This window comes from Astyanax mexicanus, chromosome 16 (genome assembly GCF_023375975.1).
Source record: "Astyanax mexicanus isolate ESR-SI-001 chromosome 16, AstMex3_surface, whole genome shotgun sequence".
Classification (NCBI taxonomy): Eukaryota; Metazoa; Chordata; class Actinopteri; order Characiformes; family Acestrorhamphidae; genus Astyanax; species Astyanax mexicanus.
The window spans coordinates 19,104,915-19,122,770 of record NC_064423.1 but is presented as its reverse complement, the minus strand read 5'-3'; the positions used below and the strand labels follow the sequence as shown (position 1 = coordinate 19,122,770).

Sequence of the window (17,856 nt, the reverse complement as noted above, 5' to 3'; positions counted from 1 at the left end):
ATTTAATCTGGTATCCACCAATTTAGCCTGTGTGTAGGAGGCCCGTCCTTGAGTCAATTATAAAGACATAATACCGCTTAGCATTTTCCCGACCGCAGGCTTACTGCGAGTGTGTGACGCAAAGGATTAATCACTGGGATTGTGTTTCACTACAAATCAGTGCACAGTTACTCTGTGGCAGTCAGCTAATGTGTCAGTTTGAGAAGACTTTCCACTGTGTTAAATCTGGAGTGGTTGCTTCTAAACAGCAGCTTGAGAGAATGTAACACTAATAGTACTTTTATATTACCCGGTTTTCCGCACTTCAGTATGGAATGTTGACTATGTCAGATGTGCATAAGCCATTGTCATTGCACTTTTGATTAATCTGGCTTACTGTTTGGCCAGGTACGGTTTTATAGAAACATATATATGTAATTTTATTTTACTGTCTTTATGCTATCAAACCTACATTGGAAAATATATATATATATATGTATTTATCAAAAATATACATATTTAGGTCTAATTCCCTTAGTTCCTAGTTTCCAAAAGAAATATCACACAATCATACTTTATCTTTACTGTATATCTTTACCTATGAGTCTTATTTTCTGTAGGAACTCATAACTTGGCAGCAGAGCTTCAGGCAGAACACCTGGGTTGCCAAGTATAGAACAGAATAGAAGGCAAGCAGTTTACTGCAGCCATGAAAGCAAGCACAGATATTTGCTATTAGTTAACTGATATGCTGCATAAATACAATATATATATATTTCCATATGGGTAATGGCATATATATATATATATATATATATATATATATATATATATATATATATATATATATATATATTTAAATGTATGTTCACATTAATGTTTCATCTGAGAAGCTTGACAGTTTTTATTTTTGTATTATTTTAATACTTAAATACTGCTGTGTTGTTGTAACTCATTACCAGCAAATAAATATGAGCCAAGCTTCCATTATTTCTCTTGCTTATTTAATATGTAATTATTTTAACATTTAATGATTGGTTGTGTTGTGCACAAGGCATATATATATATATATATATTATAAGTTATTGACATATATTGATGTACAGCACTTTGATTTTTGATTTTATTTTTAAAAAGTTGAACTACGTAAATTTGCATTAAGATTTGATGAATATGTTTTTTTGTATTTGATGAGTTGCAGAGGATGTGTTCATATCTTCTCAATTTAAAACCTGACAAGATGTGAAACTAAGCAAAAGGGTATCTACGTATTTGTATAAAATAAAAAAAATGGTTTCATGTGTACTGATCATATACTACATCATAGAAACACAGACAGAAGAGATAGTATAATTGTCCTGATTTTAATCATGGCAAATTAAAACCATCTGAAAGACAGACTTTTACCTTTGAGAAGAACAACAGCTCCATCTTTTGGTTCCTTTCAGGAACTTGACAACTCTTGCATTACGCTGTTAACAATACATTAATACAAATATACAATTATTTATTCTAATTCCAGTCAGTATCTGGTGTATTTAAAGAGAGCAACTCTATGATAGTTCACTAAATATGGTTTATTTTCCACATTTATGCAACTATTTAGAAGCTTTGAGTCACTTGTTAATAGTGATTTCATATTCAGTAACATATACAGTTCTAAATATAATTTTATGAAGTATATAAATTAAACAGACAATAAGCTATGTTTATGTGTTGTAATGATTTGGCCCATATCCAAAACGTCCACTCTGAGAACAGATTTGTTACCCACAAACATACAGCTCTGGAAAAAAAAAAAAAAAAAAAAATTTTTTTTTATTTTTTTTTACCAAATTGAAAACCTCCGAAATATAATCAAGAGGAAGATGGATGATCACAAGCCATCAAACCAAACTGAGCTGCTTGATTTTTTTTTTTACCAGGAGTGGGATAAAGTTATCCAAAAGCAGTGTATAAGACTGGTGGAGGAGAACATGCTAAGATGCATGAAAACTGTGATTAAACCAGGGTTATTCCACCAAATATTGATTTCTTGATTTCTGCATCTTTTTTTGTTATTTCAGCCATTTCTCATTTTCTTCAAATAAATGCTCAAAATGACAATATTCTTATTTGTGTCATGCCTGACTGTAAACAGGCAGAGAGAAAATAAGGGACACTGCTGGGATGTAGAACGAAGCAGTAAAATTTATTGAAATAAACAACAAAATAAACAATATAAAAGAGGACTAGAGCAACACACTAAAGTCGGGCAAAACTGAAAACAAATATAAACACTGACAAAGTAAACGGGACTGGGCCAAAAGAAACAGGGACTAAGGAATAAGTGGAACGGCCAAAACAATAAAACCAGGAAGTAGTAAGGGGAATGGGGAAAAAAAAGGGAGCACTAGACTACAAAATAGCAAACAGAAAACTACTAAGCAGAGCTTAGGAAAATGGCTAGACTAAGAAAGTAAACAGGGCAAACAAACAAAGCAAGAAATAAAACAGGGATACTTAGGCCGGGAGGAGTCCAAGGAAAAAACAGGAACTAGGGAAGACAGGCTTGGGAGATAGAACGCTTTGTAGAGTAGCAAACAAGCTGGAACCACAAGGAACCACAGACCATGAGAGCGACCAATACTCGGCAACAGCAGAGAGGAGCAGCGTGCTTATAAGCAACTCTGCCCAGGTGAAGCTGATCTCTAATCAGGGCTGGATGACTGCATGAGCGTGCCCTGATTAGAGGAAGTCCATATATGGGCATGGAGTGCCTCTCAGAGTGTGTGTGTGTGTGTGTGTGTGTGTGTGTGTGTGTGTGTGTGTGTGTGTGTGTGTGTGTGTGTGTGTTTGTGTGTGTGTGTGTGTGTGTGTGTGTGTGTGTGTGTGTGTGTGTGTGTGTGTGTGTTTGTGTGTGTGTGTGCTCTAATTAGGGGAAGTTATAAAGCTCCCCAACTTTGGAATAGCCTCCCTATTAATATACGGGACTCAGACACACTCTCAATCTTTAAATCTAGACTCAAAACATTTCTATTTGCTCAAGCTTTTGAGTAATGTCTCATTACAATTTTCTTCCTCTTACAGCTTATCCAGCAAATATAAACCCTGTCCTAATCATCTGCTTTCTCTTTCTCTCCCCATGTCCTGAGCTGCTGCTACCAGTGCCCATCCCACTCCAGCAGAGTTTTATAAAACCATTCTAACCCCTTTCTCTTCCCTCCCCTCTCTGTTCTCTATCTCTATCTTTCTCACATGTGCTGAGACGCCTGGCCGGCCGGTCTTCCTGGATGTGTCCGTCTGTGGTTCCAGCTTTCAGGAATCAGCCCTGTCCTTCTATTCATCAGAGTTATTACACAGCCCTTCTAACTCCTGCTTTTTTTCTCTTCCTTTCCTTTCTGTTTTCTCTATCTATCTCTTTTACATGTATGGAGATGCCCTGTTCCTGATGTTCCCAGCCTGGCTCTCCACTGCCCGCTGTGTTGTTCTCCGGCTCTGCAACCCTGCACTGATTAACATTAACACACTCAGTATCTGTTTCTGTATTAGCCATAGCTCTATAGTTTGTGCCCATCACATTCTTATATTCATAAATTAGTACCTGTTATATTAGCCATAGTTCACATTAATTCTCTGTACTGTTTTGTTCTGTTATTTGTTTGTTGTTTGTTGTTTGTTTGTACTGAGCGGGTCAACCCGAGTAGGATGGGTTCCTCGGACTGAGTCTTGGTTCCTTCCAAGGTTTCTTCCTCTTAAAGGGAGTTTTTCCTTGCCACTGTGTCACCATAAAATTGGCATCTCTGTGGTGCTGCTCATAAGAGGCGTGGACCTGTTTTTCCTGTAAAGCGGCTTTGTGACAACCTTTGTTGTAAAAAGCGCTATATAAATAAAATTGAATTGAATTGAATTGAAGTCCTTATTTGGGCATAGGGTGCTTGGCTTGGCTGGACGGGCCTGACAATTTGGAATTTGGGAGAAATGTTGTTCGTAGTTTAAAGAATAAAACAACAATGTTCATTTTGCACAAACATATAGCTATAAATAGCAAAATCAGAGAAACTGATTCAGAAATTGAAGTGGTCTCTTAATTGTTTCCAGAGCTGTATATTCCAGCATCTAGCAGGTGCTGATATATTGCATGATCCTGGTGTCATTGTAACATCATCATAATAACCATTAACAAGAGGTTCTTATAAAAACATTCCTTTAGTAAGGGCTATAACTTTAAATAAATTTAAAGATGACAAGACAAGAGTTGAAAAGACAAGACAAGACAAGTGATTAAAGTTTTAGGTTAAAAAATGAATTACAGAAAATATTCATTGAATTAACATGATTCAAGTGAGTATATACACAGCACATTAATAAAATATATGACATCACAGTTTATTTGGGTATAAACAAATGACACAATTTCTGATAAAGTTAATGACCATTTTGGGAAGTATCCTTCCAAAATGATTTCCTGGAACCTAAACTCAGTCACTCATCAGCTCCCTCTGCAGATTCTCACTGGAGTGTATTTATGACTGGGTCCTGTGGGATTCTCCCATGACTCTACTTGATTTGGGGGATTTTTGGTGGAATGTGGAAGAATGCTTTGGATCAATGTTCATGAAGATCTGACAAGAGGCCAGCTTTCAGACTCATTCTGAAACTTGTTCACTTAGAACTAATGTTAACTTCCCTCTGGTGAAATTTAAAAGCATGCTCTGTTTTAACACAAATACAAGAGTCTTTACTGTAATTTTACTGTTTAAATGTACCGTTATTTAACAGCTGGTATCTGTGGCTGCCAACATTTTATTTTCCCAGGATTTATTTATATGGGCAAAAAGCAGAAAGCTATTTAACCACATAATAATTTAACACTACAGCTATTCACAGCCTAAAAAAATAGTTTTAGTCTCATCTGAGCATAAAATAATAAAAAGCTCAGAAAAAAATTAAGAGACCACTTCATTTTCTGAATCCGTTTCTCAGTTTTGCTATTTATAAGTATCTGTTTGAGTGAAATGAACATACTTGTTTTATTCTATAAACTATGGACAACATTTCTCCCAAACTCCCAAATAGAAATATTGTAATTTAGAGCATTTATTTGCAGAAAATGAGAAATGGCTGAAATAACAAAAACGATGCAGAGCTTTCAGACCTCAAAAAATGCAAAGAAAACAAGTTCATATTCATAACGTTTTAAGAGTTCAGAAATCAATATTTGGTGGAATAACCCTGGTTTTTAATCACAGTTTTCATGCATCTTGGCATGTTCTCCTCCACCAGTCTTACACACTGCTTTTGAATAAATGTATGCCACTCCTGGTGCATAAGACCAAGCAGTTCAGCTTGGGTTGATGACTTGTGATCATCCATCTTCTGCTTTCAGTTTAGTAACAAAATAATACAGACTGCCACTTTAAGGATTGCTATTCAGTAACAAAATGAATTATAAGTGAGACAAATCCAGATGTGAAATCTGTGGATTTCCAGCAGTTGAGCACCTGATGAATGGGCCTGTAGTCTTGTGGGAATGAGCTGGATAATTTAACACCAAAGATAACCCTACCACTCTTAACATGAGTAATTGTTAGATTTAAAACTTGAGAAGAGGATGATTCTAAGCAGAGCTTGGAGAAATGTTGAGGTCAGGCACTCTAAACTGCACTGGGATGCTTTATTACTGACAACTTTATATATTTTACTGCTAAAAGTCATTTTTTATGGTTTTTGTCTTACTAAAGTACCCCGACTTCTATTGCAGCTGCCTTCTAGCAACTGTGATCTACTGTTCTATCCGGTCATCTGTTAAACAATGTATTGCAACACTGCAGGTGTGAGAAATGAGTCAGTTGCACTGCAGTGAATATGGCCTAGATTTGGCAACAGCTCTAAAAGAAGGTGTAATTTTTGATATACTTAAATGTGGTCATTACACATGGTCAGAACACATGGTCAGCAGGTTCCAAAAGCATTGTTTCTTTCACTTTCAATCTCAGTCATCTCCCCACCAGTTCTCTGTAGGCCTTTTCCCCCTTTTGATTGCCAGTATGTGTGTGCAGCCTGTGTTTATTTCACTATTTTTCATTAGCTTGGCAGTTTGTCAGGGAGAGAGAGAGAATTTGCAATACTGTTATTGGTCTCCTGTCATTCTTTGCTTGCACAGACAAGCACCCTCAAGTGTATTCGGTAAATTGCCACTGAATGATTTTCTGGAAAGAAATAACATTACTTGATGCAGGATCTGCACAGCTTCATGTCTTCGCTTGTCTTGTGTGACCTAAAGAGAAGTTCACCAAGTTTTTACCAATAAAAATATAAATATGAAGGCAGGCCCTATTGAAGCAGGTTCAGTGAAGCAGCTGCAAATTCAACACACTGGTAGGATCAGTATAGAAAGATAGGATTACACACAGTTCCTCTGACCTGTATTAAGCCTGCCACTATATACGGATGTCACACAAATGTACATTAGATTACCTCCAACATGAACATGCTTGCCCTGAACTTTGATCTACTTTAGAACAGGAATGAACGCTGCTGCACAGGAGAGGCTAGGCTGGACGAGTTTTACTAAATACATGCTAGACCAGTGATGACACATAGCACAACTCTCACTGTGTTTTTACTGTGTTTAGGTAATTTCAGCTTTTTTTGTGGTCTCCAACTGATCACACAGCAGTTAATGTGCTATTAATTGGTCAATTATCAGAGTTTGAGCACGGACTAATAGTGGGATATTCCATTCCCAAAGTTTTGCTGGAATTTAACATCCCTTGATCCGCTATGTGATTTGTGTACCGGAAATATGTCGCAGAAATCCTTCGGATAAATCTAGTGTAAAATATAGTTTAAAATGTGTATACTTTAAATTCAGTGGTTTTCTTTATATTAAAATTAATACTAAAGCCATCAAAACTAAAAAGGAAAACATGGAATTATTAAATAAATAATTCCATGCACTCTTAACCCAGATTAGTTGAATTATTAGAAAATTGCGTGAAAACCATTACCTTAAATTACTTGTGTTTTTATACAAAAAGAAACTAAAGAAGTTAAAACAGGATGCAGTAAACAAAACAAGTGTACATTAATGGTCTTTAAATGGTAGAAAATAAATATTCAAAGAGTACAAAATCACAAATATAAAAATTATTAATTTCTACTTAAAGAAAGATGACTTTTTATTAAATTAGGTTACAAAAAAATGGGGGACACACCCATTATGCAAATAGATTGTGCCAAAAGTCAAAGGAAAGGAGTTGCCAATGGCAACTTTTATGTTAAGCAGAAATAAGTTAAGTAGAAATGTTATTATTTGTTATGATTTTTGTATACTTAAAATATTTACTTTCTACCATTAAAACATCAGAAAAGAGCTAATTTATGTGAATTAATGATTTTCAGAGAAGATTACTAATAAAAGCTTGTTTTGTCTACTGCATCCTGTTGAACTTCTTTAGCTTCTTCTTGTGTGAAAACTTAAGTAATTTAAGGCAACAGTTTTCCTCGCAATTCTTTTGTAAAGTCAGCTAATCTGGGTTAGGAGTGTGTTAAACAAACCAGAATATGTTTTACATTTTAGATTCAGCTTAGATGACAGCTTTGCACAACTTGGAATTTTCTCAGTGTTTGAGAGCATCAGTTGTGTTATGAAGAGGTAGGTAGAGTTTGTATACAGTGATTAGCCCTATTTGAGTAATGTTGAGGAACGTTATGATGAAACTGGCACTCATCAGGACTGCCCTAGGAAAGGAATAGTAAGAGTTACCTCTGTTATACAGTAAGACAGGACAGTGCGTGTTAATGATGATAGTGGTGGAAATAACTGACAGACAGAAATCACACCCGCATTCAGTACAGGATAGTGCTACACAATATATCATTTTAGAATAGTCATCACAGGAGGTGCTGTTGTCATAAAAGTCAAATGTATATATATATATATATATATATATATATATATATATATATATATATATACATATATATGTATATATATACGTATATATGTATATATATACGTATATATATAATATATGAATAATAGATTTTAATAATAATAATAGCACTTTTCTCATTTTTCATGACTTATAATTTATTTTATTACAATATTGGGTACAAAGATGGCATTATTAATGACATGACGGAGGTAGAATTGGTATACAGTGAATAGCACTAATTAAGTAATGTTCTAATTCTTATTATGGCAAGAACTAATTACCTAAGTAAAGAAAGAAAAATTACCTTAAGAAATGAAAGTCAGTAGATCCCCAAAAAATTAAAAAATGTCAAAAACCACAAAGATGTTATGATGAAGACCAAGAGCTTCCTCACAGGATAATTTCATCAGCGTTACCAGCCTCTGAAAGAGCACGTTAACAGCTCCCCAGATAAGAGCCACCTAAATACTTCAAAGAGTATTTTTTTTTCAGTTGCTGTAAATTTTCTCTTTTTCTTTTCAATTTAACCCTCTTGTTATGTTCATTTGTCAAGAACAGAAATGGTGACCTGGTGCATGTTTAATTATCCAAAACAATCCTAACAGGCAGTGTAAATATTTCATCCAACAACTCCATTGTTAATTATTATGTCAATATTTAGTGTAATAGTGTTCCTTACCTCTAACAGGTAATGGTTCAATTATACAATTCACTAGTTTTTCAAAATCAAGTACATTATACATTCACTACTATATTACTTTTGAAAGACCAACATATACAACACAATAGTTTTACATTACATTGAAACATAACATTGCAATTTTGTTTAAGTTTTGTTTTTTATTTTATAGAATCGCCTTAAGAAACAATTGTAGCACTTTTATTTTATACATGAGTAACTAAGAAATTGTTTAGAAGTGTTGTTTTGGCTTGACATTATTTTCCCCTTAGAACTTCCAGTTCTTTTGTTTCTTTTGTTAAAGTAAAATCAGATGTCTGAGCCAGTTTAAAAAAAAAACATACTCTCCACCTTAATCCTTCAAAAGCCGCTGTCAAAAAAATTATCCACATAATAGAAAAGTTTAATATGAACAAATGGCTTTTTCATTCAAGCCACAAGCAACCCTATTTAGGAAATATTCTTTTTTTTTAAGAGTCTTTAAGTGCCTTGTGTAATCGGACCACAAAATATGTTCCCACATCTTAGCGAGGTCAGTGTCATGCTTTTGGCACAGCTCCAAACGTCCTTTCAAGTGTTTTGTTTTTGAGACCTGACTTTGTTCTTGAAATCCTCTAAAGCAAGTCAACTGTTCTGCAAAGCTACAGATATTGTGCAATTTTCAATCTAATTTTAGCCGCTCGGCTCTGCAGCTGACAAACAAATCTACATCTTGCTTACACTGAGAGCAGTGTTTAGTGCCTGCTGGTGTGATGTTGTTTTGATGTGTGTGTTTGTTCAGCTGAATTCTTTCCTGAGGAATCACTGCTCATTATTTTGCCCTCAATTTCTGATATATATAATATATATATATATATATATATATATATATATATATATATATATATATATATATATATATATATATATTGGTGTGACTTCTTGGGCTGTATAGGACACCCAGCACATGGTGTGTTGCGATGCTGGTTGCTATCTTACACCCCCTTAACTGTCTGTTTTACAATAAGGTTTTTCCATTCATTCTGTCTACTATTCTTCAAAAAACAAATTGATTATAATTACAGATTGATTGATGCCTGATTATTTTTTACTGGTAAAGCCAAATCCAGGGAAACTTAATTTTGAGGCAAAATGACATGGTTATATTTATCTTCATCATTAATGTTAATTTTTAAAAAGTAGTGCTATTTTTATGTTTAACAAATAGAACACTTCCATTATTGGTTCAAATACACCAATAATGTACCAGAGGCCACATACAGTCCAACACATAGCATATTAACATTCTCATTGTTCGAGAATTCATAGATAACATGGACAATATAGATTCAAGATTCATCAGACTTATTGTAATGAACTTACTGTCAGAGATGAGTGAATGTGAGAGTTGGCTTCAACAAGTGTTTTTTTTTTTTTGGCTTATTTTTATACTTGTTTTTGATAAACCAAAAATAAGCCACACAGAGAAATTAAGATAATACACATGAGCCAGTGTAAGCGCAAAATCTAAAGGAAACAAATATGATCCCAAAAATACACAGAAACTGTTCTGAGAAAACGACACACGACCCAACAAAGACACGGAGAGACAGAGAATCCACTCATACAAACAGACTAACACCCCAGAACAAGGGTTCCCTGGCAGCTACCAACATTTCTTGCATCATAAATGATACACAAATTCCCATCAGTACTTGTTTTTCCTGTGACCTCAACTGCCCCTAAAGACTAAATTCTTAAAACTAAGTGTGACTATTTTACTGAGAAAAAATAAATAATCAGTTACAGAAGTACTGAGTGCCGGAAAATTCATATTTAGTTTTATTGGGCAATGCAGTTTTCCCCCACCCACTCTGTACCTGGTGCACGCTGATTTTAGTTACTATTAATTAGACATACTATAAGATATAGAAAAGCAATAATATATAATGGATTTAACCTAACATGACCAGGAACATGAAGTAACATAGATAGGTTTGATCAGACTAAAGTATTTAAGGTATATAAATACCAACATTGTACACTAATACTGTCTATTCTAGATAGGCTTTCTTTTTTGTTTCAGCAAATTCTGAATGACAGTTTTCAAATAGAGTAACAGAGTTATAGCAGGATTAAGTTCAGAACTTTAATTAGGAATCTGTTAGATACTGATCATTTTGGATGTTAGATCACATCTTAAGCAACAGTAAGAAAAGAGAACTAGTTTTATGAAGAAATTTGACTTTCACTTTAAGTTCTTGTACATCACTGCAATATGGCTGCAACAGATTACAATTGTGACTCCCATTTCTACTGTATCTTCAAATTTACCCTTATATATACAGCTCTAAACAAAGAGACCACTTAAAAATGATGAGTTTCTTTGATTTTACCAAATTGAAAACCTCTGGAATATAATGAGGAGTAAGATGGATGATCACAAGCCATCAAACCAAGCTGAACTGCTTGAACTTTTGCACCAGGAGTGAAGCAGCATAAAGTTATCCAAAAGCAGTGTGTAAGACTGGTGGAGGAGAACATGCCAAGATGCATGAAAACTGTGATTAAAAACCAGGGTTATAGCACCAAATATTGATTTCTGGACTCTTAAAAATGTATGAATATGAACTTGTTTTCTTTGCATTATTTGAGGTCTGAAAGCTCCACATCTTTTTTGTTATTTCAGCCATTTCTCATTTTCTGCAAATAAATGCTTCAGAAACTGAAGTGGTCTGATAGAAATCTCTTATGCCCGTTTCACTGTATGACACTCGATCTCTTATAGGGAATTAGATTCTGGCAAGGGGACAGGTTGTGTCTTCTTAGAATGCTGAAGCAAGTTTTCTTTTTTCTTTAAAATATTTTCTTACTGTCCAGTGAAAAACAAGCATCTCCATTTTTGTTGATTTTTAGTTTACTACACTGTGTCAACATTTTTTGAGGAATAAAAATAACCTGAAATAAACTGCTTTACATTTACTTGCATTTTAAGTTAACAAGGCTTTCTCTCCCCTGTAAAGTTGCTGTTTTGGAGATATGAATTTATTTTTACAGTACAGCGATGATTTAATCCATTCATTTGTCCTTCAATTTGATTTTACTACTTCATTCACTCTAAAAACAGTTGGGCTAAAAATAACCCAATATGGGTTATTTTCAACCCAACCGCTGGGTTATTATAGCACCAGCCCAGCAGTAGTTAATTTGACCCAGCAAGATGGGTTGACCCATTATAACCCAGCAGTCGAGTTAAAATATACTACCCAAATGCTGGGTCAAATTAACTGCAAATTAAGGTAATTTCAACTACACATATTTGTTATATACTCTACCCAAATGCTGGGTCAAAGTAATTAAAATACTGGGTTGTTTCAACTACATAATTTGTTATTTTTCTACCCAAATGCTGGGTCAAATTAATTAAAATTATTTGTTGTTTCAACTATGTAATTTATTTATTTTTTCTACCCAAATACTGGGTCAAATTAATTTAAATTCTGGGTTGTTTCACCAGCGATACATTTGTTCAGTTATCTATCCAAATGGTTGGTGAAATTAACAGAAATTACAGATTAATTCTAACACCCCTTCATGAAATAAATTGCTATAAACTATATGTCATGTAATAAACACCTAAACAATAATGTATTTTTTACAAGGCACTGCCTTGAAATTTATTATAACTGAATGCCAACAATAACAATAACAATGCCAACAACTACGTACAAAGTTTCTAAATTTTTGGAGGAACTTCAGCCTAGGTCCAGCTCTTGGTATCAACTGGTTGATGGTAGCCTCATCTAAAAGAAGAAAACTTTCCTCATCAATCCCCTCCTCTGAAAAACAAAAATAGAAAACAATACATACACTATTATTTATTTTTACAAAACAGAATGATGCACTGACAACTAGGGCAGATTTATTCTAGAAAAAAAATAAAATAAAGAATATTAAACTAAGAATCATATTTGCAATTACTTAAATGATTATTCATTAACTGAAAATGTCTAGGTTATTTTTATTATAGTCTATAAACCAGGTCTATGCCATGCACTGTTGGTATAGAGCTGGGCATTAAATAAAAAAAATAATTCTCTAAAATGTTATTTTTATACGCAAACTTTACTGCTCTGTTAATTAGCTACAAAAAGCTCCATTACCAAAATTACTTTACATAAAAAAAAGCTAACACTTCTTGGTTTAACCCTCTTAATAAAAATAAACAACTTGATATTAGATTTCTTTTAATCAAGAAATATATATAGCTATAATAGCAATAATATCGCACTTTAGAGCAGGCAGAAGGACTGACAGCATTAAAGAAGGTAAGCAGTGTCACATGCTTACACTTAGCACCTTAGTAAATTCACAGAAAATTCACAGGCCTCGCTGCACTGCAGGCACTCTAAAGTGACAAATTAAATGTTTTCTTAGTATTTTTATCAAAATTAAATATCTTTATAGATTAATTTGAAAAATTTTAAAAGATTAATTTGAAATTGTCAGAAGGCTAGCCAGAGTTAGGAAGGAAGGCACACACACAGGCACACAAAGGAGAACAAGAATGAAGTGAGTTGAACGGAAAAAAAACAAAGAGCTGCAAAAATATTTAACTTGTTACCTTTGCTTTTTTACAGTTTAGAACGTATTTTGTTGTTTGCAAAGACCAACACGAAAAAGCTAAGCTAACTAAGCTGAGCTAGCAAATTAGCCTGCTGGCTAGCAAACCAGTTAGCAGTATTCCCCCTAATTAGTTTATTTACAGTGAAATAAAGTTGATAGTTAATGATAACGTGGGAATTGGGGTCCTTACACTAGCTATGTAACACAACACAGACACCGTGAATTAAATATTTACCTCAAAGATGATCAGTCTCTCTCGAGCATGTGCGAGCTGCTGAAGGAGCTTGGAGCCTGTCTGGGCGCGAAATGGTGGAGGAGGAGTTAACGTGATGACGGTCCAAGCACAAACAACTCAGCTGCTGGGTCAACTGATGCATGTTGGGTTGATGAATTTTGCCAGATTTTGACCCAGCACATGAGTTGCACAAAAAACAACCCAAATCCCCCCAAAAATAACCCAGTTCCCATAAAAATAACTCATAATGGGTTAGACATTTCATAACCCAGCAGATGAGTAGTTAAAATAACCCAGCAGTTTTTAGTGTGTTGTAGTTCATAGTATAGTATAGTAGCAATTAGCAGTGAGAGTGAACACCACTCCTGTTTTCTGATTGGTTTAGTTCAGCTTTTTAAAAACTGAACATGTTAATGAACAAGACTGATCATTAATACAGTCCACCCAAAGATTTTTTTTCATACTTGTTATCTGTTTTCTATTTTTATAGACAGACAAATATGAGCTAAACAAGACTGTCTACCTTTCTCTGTACATTTCAGATATACCTTGCTGTAGCTCTCAGTGTCTATATAATGTTATAGAGATATATAGATTTTCTTTTGCCTACATGACAATAAAACTAGTATCTGAGTTGCAAATAATGGAATATATACCATAAGCAAACACAGATTGTTTAAACTGCTGTAATTTAAACGCTCTTTGATTCACAGAAGAAAAAACGAATTTCGACTGTGATGCTTTTCAGATCTTCAGTAGCATGCTGTATATAGATAGTTTGTACAGCCTAATAGAACTTTGATTTTTGGCCTAAAAAGCTCCCAAAATAACAGTTTAGAACATGGTTTTATAAAGAGTTATGTTGTATATATTGCAAATGTGATGTGTGAATGTGAAGAACCTTCTTAAAGTTTATAAAATCACACCATGAACAATTTTTGATGCAAGTGAATGACTTTCAATAGAGCTGTACTTTCAAGCTGTGAAGCCTCCTGTTTTGGAAATATTGTTTTTAAGAGTCAAGGGCTTTGTCTAATCTGACCACAAAATATGTTCCCACATTTTAGCCGGGTCAGTGTCATGCTTTTGGGACAGGTCCAGGTTTTTTGGGCACTTGCTTTCAAGTGTTTTGTTTTTGAGAGCTTACTTTCCTTTTTTCTTTAAACTCCTTTCAAATGAAACGGTTATGCAGCGCTGTAGATACTGTGCATTTTTAAAAATCTAATTTCAGCCATACGTCTCTGCAGCTGCTTCTGAATTATTATTGACACATGTAATGTTCTTCACAGATTCAGTTCTTGCTTATGCTGAGTTTTAGTTTTTAAATGTGTGTTTTTGTTTCATAGAATTTTACAGTTTAGCCAAAAAAAACAACAACTTCTTTATTTTTAGAGCGTAATATTTAAATATATTTTCATTGAGGGTCCGAGAAAAGAAAAAAACCTACGATAAAACAGGAAGGTAGGGAAGCAAGACAAATCCAATGAGTGTAAAAAGAAAAGCGTTAATAATATCCAGTATAAAAGCACAGAAATAATAGACAAAACAATAAATGCACAAAACTAAATAAGAGACCCCGCACAAAATTTAGTTTTTTTTATCCTTTTTCTTTCTCCATCTTAGAGTGTAATACTTTAAAAGTTTTTTTCCCACATCTTATCTGGGTCAGTTTCAGGCTTTCAGGAAATCTACAGATATTTTTTCATGTGTTTTATATTTGAAAGTTGGCTTCTTTCTTGAGATCTTCAAAACAGGCCAGTTTAATGGGATGAATTAGTTTTATTATGAAGTGTATTAAAGTAATTATTGGCATATGTGATTATCTTTTGAAGTCTACCAAGGCTAACCTTTAATGCCAAGTCTCAAATAGCAGTTTTATGTCTATGCTGATGTGTTGCATTTTCTATTTGATTAATGTTCCTGCAGAATCCACATTTTACTAAACCCTGGGAATTTTTTTGTACTGTTTCCTGTCATTTGCCTTTGCGTTTCTATTTTTATTTAACAGATACATTTTACAAAATTGGAAAAGTGTGGGAATGGAAGTGTGAAAAACAATTAAAGCACTTGCCATCTTTACCGAGGTGGAGGCTGCATGCAAATGCAGGTCTTGTTTATTTGCCATAACTTAAATACCAGTGGTGTGCAGTAAGGCCCTTCTAACCCTTCAGAGAAGTGGTGACAATATGTGCATGTAAATCATTACATAATATTTATTCAGGAAATATTTATTATAGTTATTGTAAGTGTAAGCATTTATTTTTGTAAATTAACTAAAATAAACAGCAACTAATTCAAAGCATTAGTCTGTGTTTTTCAGTTGTTACAGGACTCTTATCTGACTGACAGCAGTACTAACCAATCAAAGCTTTTGCAGAACGGGTACCCACTATATTAACTGCACACCACTGTTAAATAATAAACAAAGAACAAACACTAAGGCTACTGAAACAAAGACTATAAAACAAAGAATTAACCAAAAGACTAAAAAACATACAAGAAACATGAGCAAACAAAGAAACATCAACTAAAGAAAACAAACCAGAAACTAAACTTACAGAAAACAGCAGGAATGAGGATCAAACAAAGAGAAATCAAACAAAAGACTGAGTCTACTAAGAAACTGTCAAAATACAAAGACAAGAGCTTAAATAAAGCCAGCAGTTCCAACACAAAAAGCCCAACAGAGAACAAAGGCACACATGAGGTATTTATGCTCAGGCACAGACAAGGGACACCTGTAGAAGTAACGAGATGGCGGGGTTACAAATAACACAGGAGGGATCACAGATTACAGGGCGGGGCTAAGGTGAGGACAAGACCAAAAACAAAACAGAAAGGAGCACATGGGGAGGTAAACAAAACAAAACAAGAGAACAGAGGACAGGAACAGGAAGGACCTAAAAAAAATGAAAAACACAAAACAGACACAGGCTAAGGTGTCACACTATCCTCAGTGTTGTGAGTATGAATTACAATATTTTTGGAATGTGTTACAGGTCTGAATTACAGGAATGGATATATTGTATATTAACCAATTAAATCAAGTTAACCAGACAAACCATAAAATTAAAACGGTACCACTTTAAAATAAGACTACCTTTATAAAGGGTTTATAAACGGTTTACAATTAGATCATTAATGGTTACTAATTAGGTTTTACATGCCTTAGAAATAATTAATAATCAGTTATAACACATATGTAGAAAGGGCAACAATATAGATGGCTATGGGTTCACTATTTGGCAAACAACAGGTCATTGTTGCCCTTTCTATGTATGTTTTATAACTGATTATTAATGATTTTTAAGTCATTTACAACCTAATTAGTAACCATTAATAAACTAATTGTAAACCATTTATAAACCCTTTATAAAGGTAGTCTTATTTTAAAGTGGTCCCATAAAATATATTGGATTTATATGATCTATAATGAAATAAATGTCACAGTAAATGTAAAAAAAAAGCAAACATTCATGTCACACATTATACATTTATGTAAAACATACTGTCACAACGTTTACTGATTTTGGGTTGTATGATGCTTGTACAATGAAGACACTAACTATACACACATTAACAGACCGTTATGTTTGTTTTATTTATTGAAGGCCATATTTTAGCTGATCATTTTTGCATTTCCTTTAAAAATCTGCAAACCATTAAGTTATTTACAATTTACAGCACATGTTTCCGTGCTAATAAGAAAAATATGAGCAAGTATAATTTATAATTTATGAAAAACAAGCCTTTAAGAGAGTTGAATGCTTTGTTTTGGGTCTGCAGTTGATTTCAAGTGTTGAATTTGGCGTTGAGCTTTCAATATGCAGCCCAAAGTGATGTCAATGGAAGTGAAGAGGACTATCATGAGACTGAAAAAAATCAAACAAACATATTAGAGAGAGATAACACAAAAGGTGGGAGTTGCTAAATTAACAGTTTGGTACATTCCGAACTAAAACTTTCCCCTGGGAGCTGATGAACTCCGGGAAGATCATGGAATAAGGCATATCTACAATTAAGAGAAGCCTTAATGTATGTGAATTCACAGGGTTTTACCTCAAGATGCAATAGACTGGTCACATTTAAGAACAAAAAGCCCAGATAACCCTAGTAAAAAAAAGTAGATTAAAGTACACTAAACATTATTATGCTCTAGTGCACTAAAGTGTACTTGTAGCCACATTATAAATCAGTATATTTGAAGAGTGCTAAAATGGAACAATTGTTTTTGGAATTATTATACTTTAATTGAATAAAAATAGTACAAAAGTCTTACTTACTTAAGTACATAAATCTGTTACTTAGACATTTCTCAATATGTTTTAAGTACAATTAAGTATAATTTGTTTCACCAGGGAAGACAACTAGTCTAGAAAGCATGTCAAACTCATACCAAATAATACCAAATGATGAAGGCACTGTTTTATAATGTG

The 17,856-nt window shown here is 33.9% G+C and overlaps 1 long non-coding RNA gene across 1 annotated transcript; it reads right to left on the bottom strand.

The window, feature by feature from the left end:
- Nucleotides 1-12,208: 12,208 nt before the first annotated feature.
- LOC125782273 (uncharacterized) lies at nt 12,209-13,726 on the bottom strand. Its single transcript, XR_007424897.1, has 2 exons — nt 13,421-13,726; nt 12,209-12,398 (listed from the first exon to the last, which is right to left on the bottom strand). It is a non-coding gene; the product is annotated as an uncharacterized LOC125782273 (long non-coding RNA).
- Nucleotides 13,727-17,856: the final 4,130 nt, after the last annotated feature.